The sequence below is a fragment of the Chrysochloris asiatica genome, unplaced genomic scaffold (assembly GCF_000296735.1).
Source record: "Chrysochloris asiatica unplaced genomic scaffold, ChrAsi1.0 scaffold00033, whole genome shotgun sequence".
In the NCBI taxonomy this organism is placed as follows: Eukaryota; Metazoa; Chordata; class Mammalia; order Afrosoricida; family Chrysochloridae; genus Chrysochloris; species Chrysochloris asiatica.
Window position 1 is genome coordinate 18,790,460 of NW_006408551.1, and position 11,824 is coordinate 18,802,283.

An 11,824-nucleotide genomic window follows, 5' to 3' on the forward strand; every position below is an offset into this window, starting at 1 on the left:
GATTGGAACCATGGCAATGAGATGATATACAATGGAATGAATGTAAAACTAAAGTTCTCTCATGTAAACTATCATATAATTCATAATAAAACATTAAAAAAAAAAAAAGAAAGAAACAGATATTATAGATGTTAAATATGCATACCCTAGAAAATCAATTTTTTCTTGTTAATGCCCAGGTAAAGATGTGTTAAAAGAAGATCCTATGTAGTAGGGAAAGGTGAGATTGGACTCAATGACATGATCAATTCATGTTTTCCATCACAAGTGGATTATGTCTTTCAATTAAAAACTTCATTGAAAGTTTCCTAAAACAACATTCTGTGGATGTAGACATAGACTGGCATCAATGTAACTGTTCAGTAAATTAATGTTCTTCATGAAAAAACTGAATCCCTCAGTATCTGTTCTATGTTATCAATGATAAAATTTTTGCTGTAAATGTTAATTTCAATAAAATATGACAAGAACTCCCCCCCCCCCCCCAAAAAAAAAAAAAAGAATGGGTCAGGGTAGTAGGGAAAGAGTATCTTTGATCAGAAAGCAAAACTTAACTGTGGGTAAAGGTAGGGCCTTTTGATTTAGGGGCTAGCTACAATTATTTCCTGAGTTCCTGAGAGAGACCCAATCTGCCAAAAATAACTTCACTTGGAAGATAGTGCCAGAAATTCCACAACTTTGAGTGTTAGTCCAGGACTGAGACACCAGCTTATTTGCACAGATGTGTGAATTCAGTCTTTTCTTGAGATTTCAGGGAAAGATTGATGTTGTTTCCAGGTCTTACAGCATCTTCATGATCAGTGGGAGAAGCAAGACCATTGTTGAAGCCATTGTGTATTTTGGGTACCTTCCAATATAGGCCACCATGTGTCTGTCGGTTTGTTGTATTGTGGTGGCTTGTGTGTTGCTGTGCTTAGCAGCTATGCCACTGGTATTTTAAATACCAGCAGTGTAACTCAGGGTGGACAAATTTCAGCTGAGTTTCTAGACTAAGACAGACTGGAAAGAAGGAGAGTCTGACTACTTCTGAATATTTAGTTACTGAAAACTTTATGAACAGCAGTGGAACACTATCAGCACCAGAATAAAGAATACTGAAACATGATGAAGAGCACCAGAATACTGTCAGATATTGTGCCAGAAGATGAGCCCCTCATGTTTGAAGGCACTCAAATGTGACTGCCGAAGAGCTGCCTCCTGAAAGTAAAATTGACTGTGATGACGCAAATGGAATAAAGCCTTTGGGACCTTCATTTGCTGATGAACGGGCACAATTCAAATCGAGGAGAAACAGCTGTAACATGCATTAACAATCAAAACATGGAATGTACAAAGTATGAATCTAGGAAAATAAGCAGTTGTCAAAAATGAAATTGAACACATAAACCTTGATAATTTAGACATTAGTGAGCTGAAATGGACTGTTACTGGCAATTTTGAATCTGACACTCATGTGGTTTACTGTACCAGGAATGACAAATTGAAGAGAAATGGTGTTACATTCATCATTTAAAAGAACATTTCAAGATCTATCTTGAAGTACAATGCTGTCTGTGACAGGATAATATCCATATGCCTACAGGGAAGACCAGTTAATACAACTACTGCTCAAATTTATGCACCAACCACTTAAGGCAGTGATGATGAAATTAAAGAAATCTACGAACTTCTTCTGTCTGAAATTGATTAAACATGCAATCAAGGTATATTGATAATTACTGGTGGTTGGAAACAAAAAGGAAGGATCAATCGTTGGAAACACTGGCCTTAGTGACAGAAACAATATTGGAGATAGCATGATAAGACTTTTGCAAGACCAGTGACTTCTTCATTGCAAATATCTTTTTAAAAAAAATGATTATAACCATTGATCTCACCAGATGGAATATACAGAAATCAAATTGACTACATCTGTTGAAAGAGACAGTGGAAAATCTCCATATCATCAGACAAAACAAGGCCAATGGTAGACTGTGGAACACACCATCAATTGCTCATATGTATGTACAGGCTGAGGGTGAAGAAAATTAATACAATTCTTGACTTGAACATATCCCACCTGAATTTAGAGATCATATCAAGAACAGATTTAATGAATTAGACACTAATCTCCAAAGACCAGAAGAGTTGTGGCATTACATCAAGAACTTCATATAGATGAAAGCAAAAGGTTATTAAGAAGACAAAAAAGAAGGAAAAGACCAAAGTGGATGTCAGAGGAGACTTTGAAACTTGCTCTCCATCATAGACATGCTAAGGCAAAAAGAAGAAATGAGTTGGTAAAAGAGCTCAGTAGAAAATTTCAAAGGGCAGCTTGAGAAGACAAAGTCAAATATTAGAATGAAATGTGCAAAGATCTGCAGTTAGAAAACCAAAAGGAAAGAATACGTTCAGCATTTCTCAATTTGAGGGAAGTAAAGAAAAAATTCAAGCCTTGACTTGCAAGCATTCTATGGGCAAAACATTGAATGATGCAAAAAATATCAAACGAAGATGGAAGGAATACACAGTCACTGTACCCCAACCAAATAGTTGATGTTCAGCCAGGTCAAGAGGTAATATATAATCAAGAGCCAATGATACTGAAAGAAGAAGTCCAAGGGGCACTGATGACATTGACAAAGAACAAGGCTCAAGGAACAATGGAATACAAATTGAAATCTTTCAATAAACTGATGAGACACTCACTCATCTATGCCAAGAAATCTGGAGAACAACTACCTGGCCAACTCATTGGAAGAGATCCGTATCTGTGCATATTCTAAAGAGAGGTGACCCAACTGAATGCCAGATTCAAACAAGGATGTGGAACAAGGGATATCATTAGTAATGTCATATGGATGTTGGCCAAAAGCAGAAAGTTGTTTACCTGTGATTTATTGACTATATAGCAGCTTTTGACTGTGTAGATCAGTACAAGCTATGAACAACATTACTGAGCATGAGTTTTCTGGAACACTTAATTGTGATCATGAGAAACCTGAACATAGACCAGGAGGCAGTTGTTTGAGCAGAACAAGGAAACATTGAATGGTTCAAAATTAGGAAAGGTGTGCGCCAGGGTTGTATTCTTTCATTATACTAATTCAATATGTACGTGGAGCAATAATTTGAGAAATTGGATTATATAAAGAAGTATGTTGCATCAGGATTGGAGGAAGACTCATTAACAACCTGCAATATACAGATAAAACATTCTTGCTTGCTGAAAGTGAAGAGGACTTAAAATTGATGAAGATCAAAGACTTCAGTATGGGTTGCACTTCAATGTAAAGAAAACAAAAATCTTCACCACTAGACCGATAAATAACATCCATATACATGGAGAAAAAGTTGAAGTCATCAAGGACTTCATTCTTCTTGGATCAACCATCAACACTCATGAAAGCAGCAGTCAAGAAATCAAATGATGTATTGTATTAGGCAAATCTATTGCAAAAGACCTCTTTAAAGCATAGAAGAGCAAAGATGTCAGTTTGAGGACTAAGGTGTGCCTGACCCCAGCCATGATATTTTCAGTAGCCTCATATGCATATGAAAGTTGGACAATGAATAAAGAAGTCTGCAGAAGAATTGATGCATTTGAGTTATGGTGTTGGAGGAGAATATTAAAAGTACCTTGTACTGCCATTGTTGTTGTTGTTAAGTGCTGTCGAGTCGTTTCCGACCCATAGCAACCCTGTATAGGGTTTCCGAGGCTGTAAATCTTTATGGGAGCAGAATGCCTCATCTTTCTCCCGCGGAGCGGCTGGTAGTTTCGAACTGCTGGCCTTAAGGTTCGCAGCCCGATTCGTAACCACTACGCTACCATAAGAACAAATAAATCTGTGTTGGAAGAACTACAGTCAAATGCTCCTTAGAAAACAGAATGGTGAGACTTCATCTCTCATACTTTAGACATATTGTCAGGAAGGACGAGTTCCTGGAGAAGGACATCATGCTTGGTTAAGTAGAGGGTCTGTGAAAAGAAGCAGACCCAATGAGTTGAATTGACACAGTGGCAGCATCAATGGGCTCAAGCATAGCAAAAATAGTGAGGTTGATGCAGGACTGGGCAGTGTTTCATTCTGTTATGCATAACGTCTCTATGAGTCAGTACTGACTTGACAACACCTAACAGTTCAATATAGGGGATCATCTTCTAGCACTCGATCAAACAATATTCTGTTGTGACCCATAGAATTTTCAGTCATTAATCTTCAGAAGTCTATCATTAAGCCTCTCTGTCTAGTCTGTCTTAGGCTGTCACCACCTGCCACCTGATAGTATTTGACATACCAGGGCCAGAACTACCAGCAGTTGGATGAGCAAAAACTTATCAAAGAAACACTTTTCTTCCATGTTGTTGTGATGAGCCGTGGAGTTGGTTCTGACTCATAGAGACCCTGTACAGAGTTTCCGAGGCTGTAAATTTTTACAGGAGCAGAAAGCCTCATCTTTCTCCTGCGGAACAGCTAGTAGTTTCGAATGGCTGACCGTGAGGTTCGCAGCCCGATTCGTAACCACTACACTACTAGGTTAATTATAATAAAAGCAATAATCACTTGTAGAGAGAACTGGTTTGTTCTAGGAACAATGTGGGATACTACATAGACTTGAGTTACAAGGGGATATCAAAGAGTTCATGGAAAAATTCCATTATTATTTTCATTTTTCCACCAAGGTTTAGAAGCTCTCTAGTATAATACTCCTAACAACCATATAATGTCAGTTAGGCTTTATAGAGAGTCCTGGTGTGGCACTGTGGGTTAATGCACCGAACTCTAGAGTCATTTGGACAGCAAGGTTGGTGGTTCAAGCTCACTAGTCACTCCTTGGAAACCCTATACTGGGTCACTATGGGTTGGAACCAACTCGCCAACACTTTCAGCAACTACTACTACAACAAGTCCTGGTGTGGCACTATGGGTTAATACGTCAGACTGCAAATTCATTTGAACTGCAAGGTCGGCTGTTCAAGCTCACCAGCTGCTCCTTGGAAACCCTATACAGGGTCACTATGGGTCAGAACCAACTTGACAGCACACAGCAACAACAACAACAAGGCATTTTAGGGAGTCCTGGCATGGCACTGTATAATAAGCACTGGACAATAAGATCGGCGGTTCACATTCACCAGCTGCTCCCCAGAAACCCTGTATAGTGTCATTATGCGTGGGAATTGACTTGACAGCACTGACAACAATAGACATTACAGGGAACAACTTGTGATTTAATCACTCATTCAAACCATTCCTAGTTAGCTGATTTCGATTCCGTGAGGGTTCTGTGCCTTTCATTACCTTTGAGCTAGTTTACAACTGTGTACATTGTAGATTTTTGATGTTATTGTTGGTGCTAAGTGACGTCGTCAGTTCTGACTCATGGTGAACCTGTATAGGGTTTCCAAGGAGTAGCTGCTGGGTTTGAACAGTTAGCAGTCCACTGCTTATTCCTACAGTGTCACACCAGACTTCCTGATTAGCAACACAAAATAAGTCTTCTTTATAGATGGAGTCCTAGTGTGGCTCTGTACGATAAGCACTGGACTCTAACCACAAGGTCCTAGGTTCAAACTCCAGTCACTCCTTGGAAACCCTATATGGGGTCACTGTGAGTCAGTACCTACTGGATGGTATTTAACAACAATATGGCGGTGGTGGTTATGTGCCGTGGAGTCGGTTCCGACTCATGGCAACCCTGTACAGGGTTTCTGAGGCTGTAAATCTTTACGGGAGAAGAAAGTCTCATCTTTCTCCTGCGGAACAGCTGAAACTTCAAACTGCTGACCTTGAGGTTTGCAGCCCGATTCGTAACCACTATGCTACCAGAGCTCCTTAACAACAATATAGATAAGCAAATATTGTATGTATTATCTGGATGCAAGGAATTCAGTTGATTCTTCCCACCCTCCTCACTGATTCCTCCATGGAAGCCGGTTGTTCAAATACTTAGAGTATTTGCGAGTGAATTTCACCATTGCTTTATATAAATTCGCGTTTCTTTAACTTCTTTGAACTGATTTATCACTTACCTGGTTCCCTAACTAGCATGTGTTCATTTTACACCTGTATGAAAGTTATGCTTTTATCCTTTAAAGAGATTAGTAACCCTTAACATTATGATTACCTTCGTTTTACAGATGAAGCTTTTGAGAGATAAAGGATCACATGAGCCAGCACTTTCTGACGTTGCAGCCTAAGTGCCTACTCCATGCTGGACACCTGCTAGTCTGAGAATATTCTCTTCACTATCTTTGAGCTATTTTACAACTCTGTATACTGTAAATAGTTGTCGTTGTCAAGTGTTAATTACTGGCTGTGTGTGTGCTAATCCTATGGGATTATAAAATATTTATGATATAATATCTGCTTGCCAGATGACTATTAAGCACCCCCACCCATCCAAAAGGAGTCCTGGTGTGGCGCTGCGGGTTAAGGCATTAGATTGCAAACTTGGTTTGAACCACAAGTTCGATGGTTCAAGCTCACCAGCTGCTCCTTGGAAACGCCATACAGGGTCTCTGTGGGCAGGAACCAAGTTGATGGCACTTAACACCAACCACACATCCAAAAAAAGGAAGAAAGTAAATGCTTAATAGGAGAAGGGAGGAGGAGGGAAAGAATGTGGTAACAGCTTGAAAAGCTTTTTGGAAAAAATAGGTTTGCAATTTGCACCGTCGAAGTGAAAGAGGCATTAAGAAGAAGCCTGCAAATTAAAATCAACAACTTGTAAGTATTGTCATTCAGGAGGAAAGCAAAGATGCAGGATTATGGCACTGGTTTGCATAGCTGTTATCTAACAGTGGAGAAAGACAGGTAGGTGGCAAATGAAAGATGGATTCCTGGTGTGGTGTGGTGAGTTAAAGCACTGGACTGCAAACTTGGTTTACATTGCAAAGTTAGTGGTTCAAGCTCACCAGCTGCTCCTCGGAAACCCTGTACAGGGTTGCTATGAATCAGAACCGATTCCACGGTACTAAAATTCTAATTTCTAGGTCATTCCCATATATACCTATTTTTGTAAGCAAATTCCATGGGCCCTAAATTTAATCATGGAGTTTTTCAAAACTTGATTTAATCAGTTGACATCAAGTAGACTTACGGAGATTCTGTATGTAGTGTCCAAGGAGAACTATGCTCCATAGATTTTTCAATGCTGATTTTTAGAACATAGATCACCACACCTTTATTCCGGACATCTCTGGTTAGTAGGCATGGTTATACCACCTATGGATTCCTGTGTGGTTCTTGGAACTGCTTAGAACAGATTGTCATGGGCTAAATATTTTGGACATATTGTCAGGAGGGACCAGTCACTGGAGCAGGATATCATGTTTGGTAAGGTGGAGGGTCAGAGAAAAAGAGGACGACCTCCAATGAGATGGATGGGCCAAGTGGCAACATCGATGGACTCAAGCATGGCAATAGTAGTGAGGATGGCCCAGGATCGGGCAGTGTTCCGTTCTGCTGTGCGTAGGTCGCTGTGGGTTGGTACCGACGCGATGGCACCTAACAACAAAAACAACCTGTGTTAGAAATAAGGATGATGAGACTTTGTCTCACATATTTGGACATGTTATCACGAGGGACCAGTCTTTGGAGAAGGACTTCATGCTAGGTAAAGTGGAGGGTCAACAAGAAAGAGGAAGCCCCACAGTGAGATGGACTGGCACAGTGACGGCAACAATGGACTCAAGTGTCACATCAGCTGTGAGGATGTGCATAGGGTCACTGTGAGTTGGAATTGACTTGACAGCACCTAACAACAACGACAACAATCTGTGTTTTTAGGCTAGTCATTATTTGTGTGCTATTGAGTCAGTTCCAACACATAGAGACACTATATGGCAGAGTACAACTGACTCACAGGGTTTCCTATTAAGGTCAGCAGTTCGAAACTACCAGCTGTTCCGCGGGAGAAAGATGAGGCTTTCTGCTCTAGTAAAGATTTATAGCCTCGGAAACCCTGTACAGGGTCGCTATGCATCAGTTCCAACTCCACGGCACATAATTATCCACCAGCAATCTTTACAGGAGCAAATCTCTAGGTCCTTTTCCTGTATTGCTGCTGGTGGGTTCCAATGGCTGACTTGTTGTTTGCACACAAGCCCTTAACCATTCTGCCCCCAGGGATCCTTAGATGGAACTCTAAATCTTTTATATCATCCACGTTTGATGTGGCCCATATTCACTTGTCATCTTTTCTGGTATGCAGCTCTGCTCCTTTCTAACTTTCTGTATCCACTCTCTCACACAGCTCGTGACTCCCTTTTGTGTTTGCAATTTTCCCTGCTCTTCCTCCTCTGTTTCAGTTCAGTCTTTGTTAACACTTTCCTCTGCCTGTAGCTCCACTCCCTCTACTCCTACTCTACCTTGGCAAGCACCTATTCATTACTCAGTACGCAGGTGAAGAGTCATCTTCTTTAATGAAAAACATATTGATCCTGGTTTGTGAAAATCAACTTCCCTCTAAACAATGTGACTGCAAACATGTATTTAGGTACTCCTTGGATGTGATTACTTGTTTACAAACTTCTAGGGACAGTGTCTGGTCTGTTTTTGTCTCCATTCCTGCCCCAGTTTCCCCTTGGGCATAGTTTGCTCAACAATTGCCTTTGTGAAGTGTCAGTGAGTCAGTGAATACAATAACTGACAGGCAAGGTGACCGGTAACAGAAGGGGTCTTAGAGATCAGAGCATTATCTTTCCTTCCTCCTATCCCTGAGGAAACTGAAGGTCCAAGAAGGGAGCTCTTCCAACACATCCTAGTCTGAGAGCTGGGAAGACTAATATAGCACATTCGTTCTCAAGTTTAGCATTGATGCCCACATACCACACTGCTTCCAGGGTAGGGAGGAGTCTGGTGTTACAGTTAGTGCTTAGACGCTAACCAAAATGTCAGCAGTTCAGACCCACTAGCCCCTCGGGAAGAAAGATAAGGCAGTCTGCTTCCCTAGAGATTTACAGCCTTGGAAACCCCATGGAATGGCTCGACTCTCTCCTATAGAATCAAGTTGCTATGAGTCAGAATCTTCTCAAGGGCAACCGGTTGAGGATAGGAAAGAAAGTCTCCCTCAGAGAGAGGGATGGTTTGTGCTTTGTTTTGTTTTTGTGGTGTTTTTATAATTTTGGTAAAGATATTTTTAAGCCAGTGCACAGGGCGTTTCAGTTTTTATTACCCAACTTGGCATTTTCCTCTTGTACACAGAGCTGCTCTGAACCCTTATCATAGCTTGTAACCACATCCCCCGCTGAGCCTAACACTAAATCAACACTGTCAGTTAAAAACAAACACTAACAGGTGTGCAGCTCATTGAGCAAGGAAGAGGAGTTGATTCCAAACTGAGCATTAGTAAACTGGAGGGGAGAATAACGCCACATGCCCTGGGGACAAAGACAGCCTTCCAAAGACATCTGGGGGCTGCCATGGCCCCTCAGAAATCAGATCCATCCATGAGAGGGATGCAGAGATGGGTTTTCATAATGACTTTCAAAGCTTTGGTCAGGGTTGCTTCTTAAAGCTCTGTGGGGACTCTGAGACGAGGTCTAGGCAAATGTTGCAGTTACCTGTGGCACAGAGGGAGTCCTCAGCCAGAGCAATGGTTGTTGTTGTTGTTGTTGTTGTTGTTAGGTGTCATCGAATCGGTACCGACCCATAGCAACCTTATGCACAGCAGAACAAAACACTGCCTGATCCTGGGCCAACCTCACTATTGTTGCCACGCTTGAGTCCATCGATGATGCCACTTGGCCAATCCATCTCGTTGGGGGTCTTCCTCTTTTTCTCTGACCCTCCACCTTACCAAACATGATATCCTTCTCCAGTGACTGGTCCCTCCTGACAATGTATCCAAAGTATGAGAGACAAAATTTGGCCATCCTGGCCCCCAAGGAGAACTCTAGCTGCACTTCTTCCAAAACAGATCTGTTGGTTCTTTTGGCAGCCCATGGCACTTTCAATATTCTCCTCCAACACCATAACTCAAAAGCATCAATTCTTCTATGGTCTTCCTTATTCACTGTCCAGCTTTCAAATGCATATGAGGTTATTGAAAATACCATGGCTTGGGTCAGGCAAACCTAAGTCCTTAAGCTGACATCTTTGCTCTTCAACACTTTAAAAAGGTCTTGTGCTGCAGATTTGCCTAATGCAATACGTCGTTTGATTTCTTGACTGCTGCTTCCTTGAGTGTTGAGAGTAATGGTGGGGATAAAAAAGGCCTTTTATAGTCAGTCTATAGCCTATAAAATCCTATGGAGCAGACCCAACTCTTCTCATGGGATGGAAGCTCCTCTTTTGTTCTTTTTTAAAAAATGTTTTATTGTGAATTATGTGATAGTTTACATGGAGAACATTAGCTTTACATTCATCTTATCTTTTATCATTTCATTGCCATGGTTACAATCCCCTCCATGTATCATCAACCAACCAAAGGGTATACCCTGTAAGCGGGCTCCTAGGTTGTCAGCACACAGCCCCTCTCCCTCTTTGGGTCTAGAGTCCCTAGCCACACCATCTCTCCATGTCACCGTCTCTGCCTCCATCTCTGGCATCACTGTTTCTCTGGGTATGGTCCCGCACTCCACTTTTCTCCCTTGATGGTCCCAGGGCCCTCTGCTCCTAGACTGCAAAGTCAACCACTCCCCTCCTTTTGCTATAAAACATCTACTTTTGCATTTCCAACCCTCACAGTTGGTCCTGACAGCAATTATTCACTATTGTGCCACATGAGTGCTATCCCTATCTCCTTCCATCAGTCCCATCCAGACAGATTGGATACTACTCAGTGGAGATTCTACCTTCCTCCATGCCCTCTGGATCTAGGCTCCCTCTTGAAAGCTTGTAAGTCAGTCACTTCTTGCCTTTGTAGTCCTCCATTTTGAGTAGTCAATGTCCAAGTTGAGGAAGCTCCTCTTTCTTTAGTCCTGAATGGCTGCCCTGGCATTCCCCTTGCACCAGCTGCCTCCCTTTCCCTGGTGATGCGTGCAGGTGCTGGAATACTTCCGGTGTATCATCCCATTTAATCCTCTCATCCACCTTCTGTGTACCGGTATCCTCTCCATTTGACAAATAAGGAAACAGAAGGACAAAGATAAGTTGTCTGAGCTCATGCAGCTAGCAGGTTTGTGGAGCCAGGATTCAGTACTGAACAGGTGGTTTCAGAGTGTGCATTCCCAAGCCTTCTTTATGTTCCCACTGCTTCATCATATTGGCCTAACAGCTCTGAGCCTTGACTGTCCATCAGAATTGTCTGGGCAGAACTAGACTGCTAAACCTACCAGCCACTCCTCAGAAACTCTATGAATTGGAACTGACCTGACAGCACTAATAACAACAGCGATATGCCCTGGTGTGGCAGCGTAGGATATCACTGGACTGGTAACCACAAAGTTGACCGTTCAGAACCCACCAGCCACTCTCCAAAACTCTATGAGTTGGAACTGACTTGAGGCACACAACAACAGTAGTATTTATATAGGCCTTGGTGTTAGACTGCAAGGTCAGTTTGAACTACAAAGTTGGTGGTTCAGGCTAACCAGCCACTTCTTGGAAATGCTAGACAAGGTCGCTATGAGTCAGAACTGACCCAATGGCACTTAACAACAGTGGCTTATAGGAGTCCTGGTGTGGTGCTGTAGGATAAGCACTAAAGCACAAGGCCAGTTTAAACTGCAACGTTGGTGGTTCAAATTCATCAGCCACTCCTTGGAAACCCTGTTGTTGTTGTTGTCAGGTGCCATAAAGTCGGAACCGTCTCATAGCGACCCCATGCACAGCAGAATGAAACAATGTTCGATCCTGGGCCAACCTCACTACCGCTGCCACACTTGAGTTCATCAATG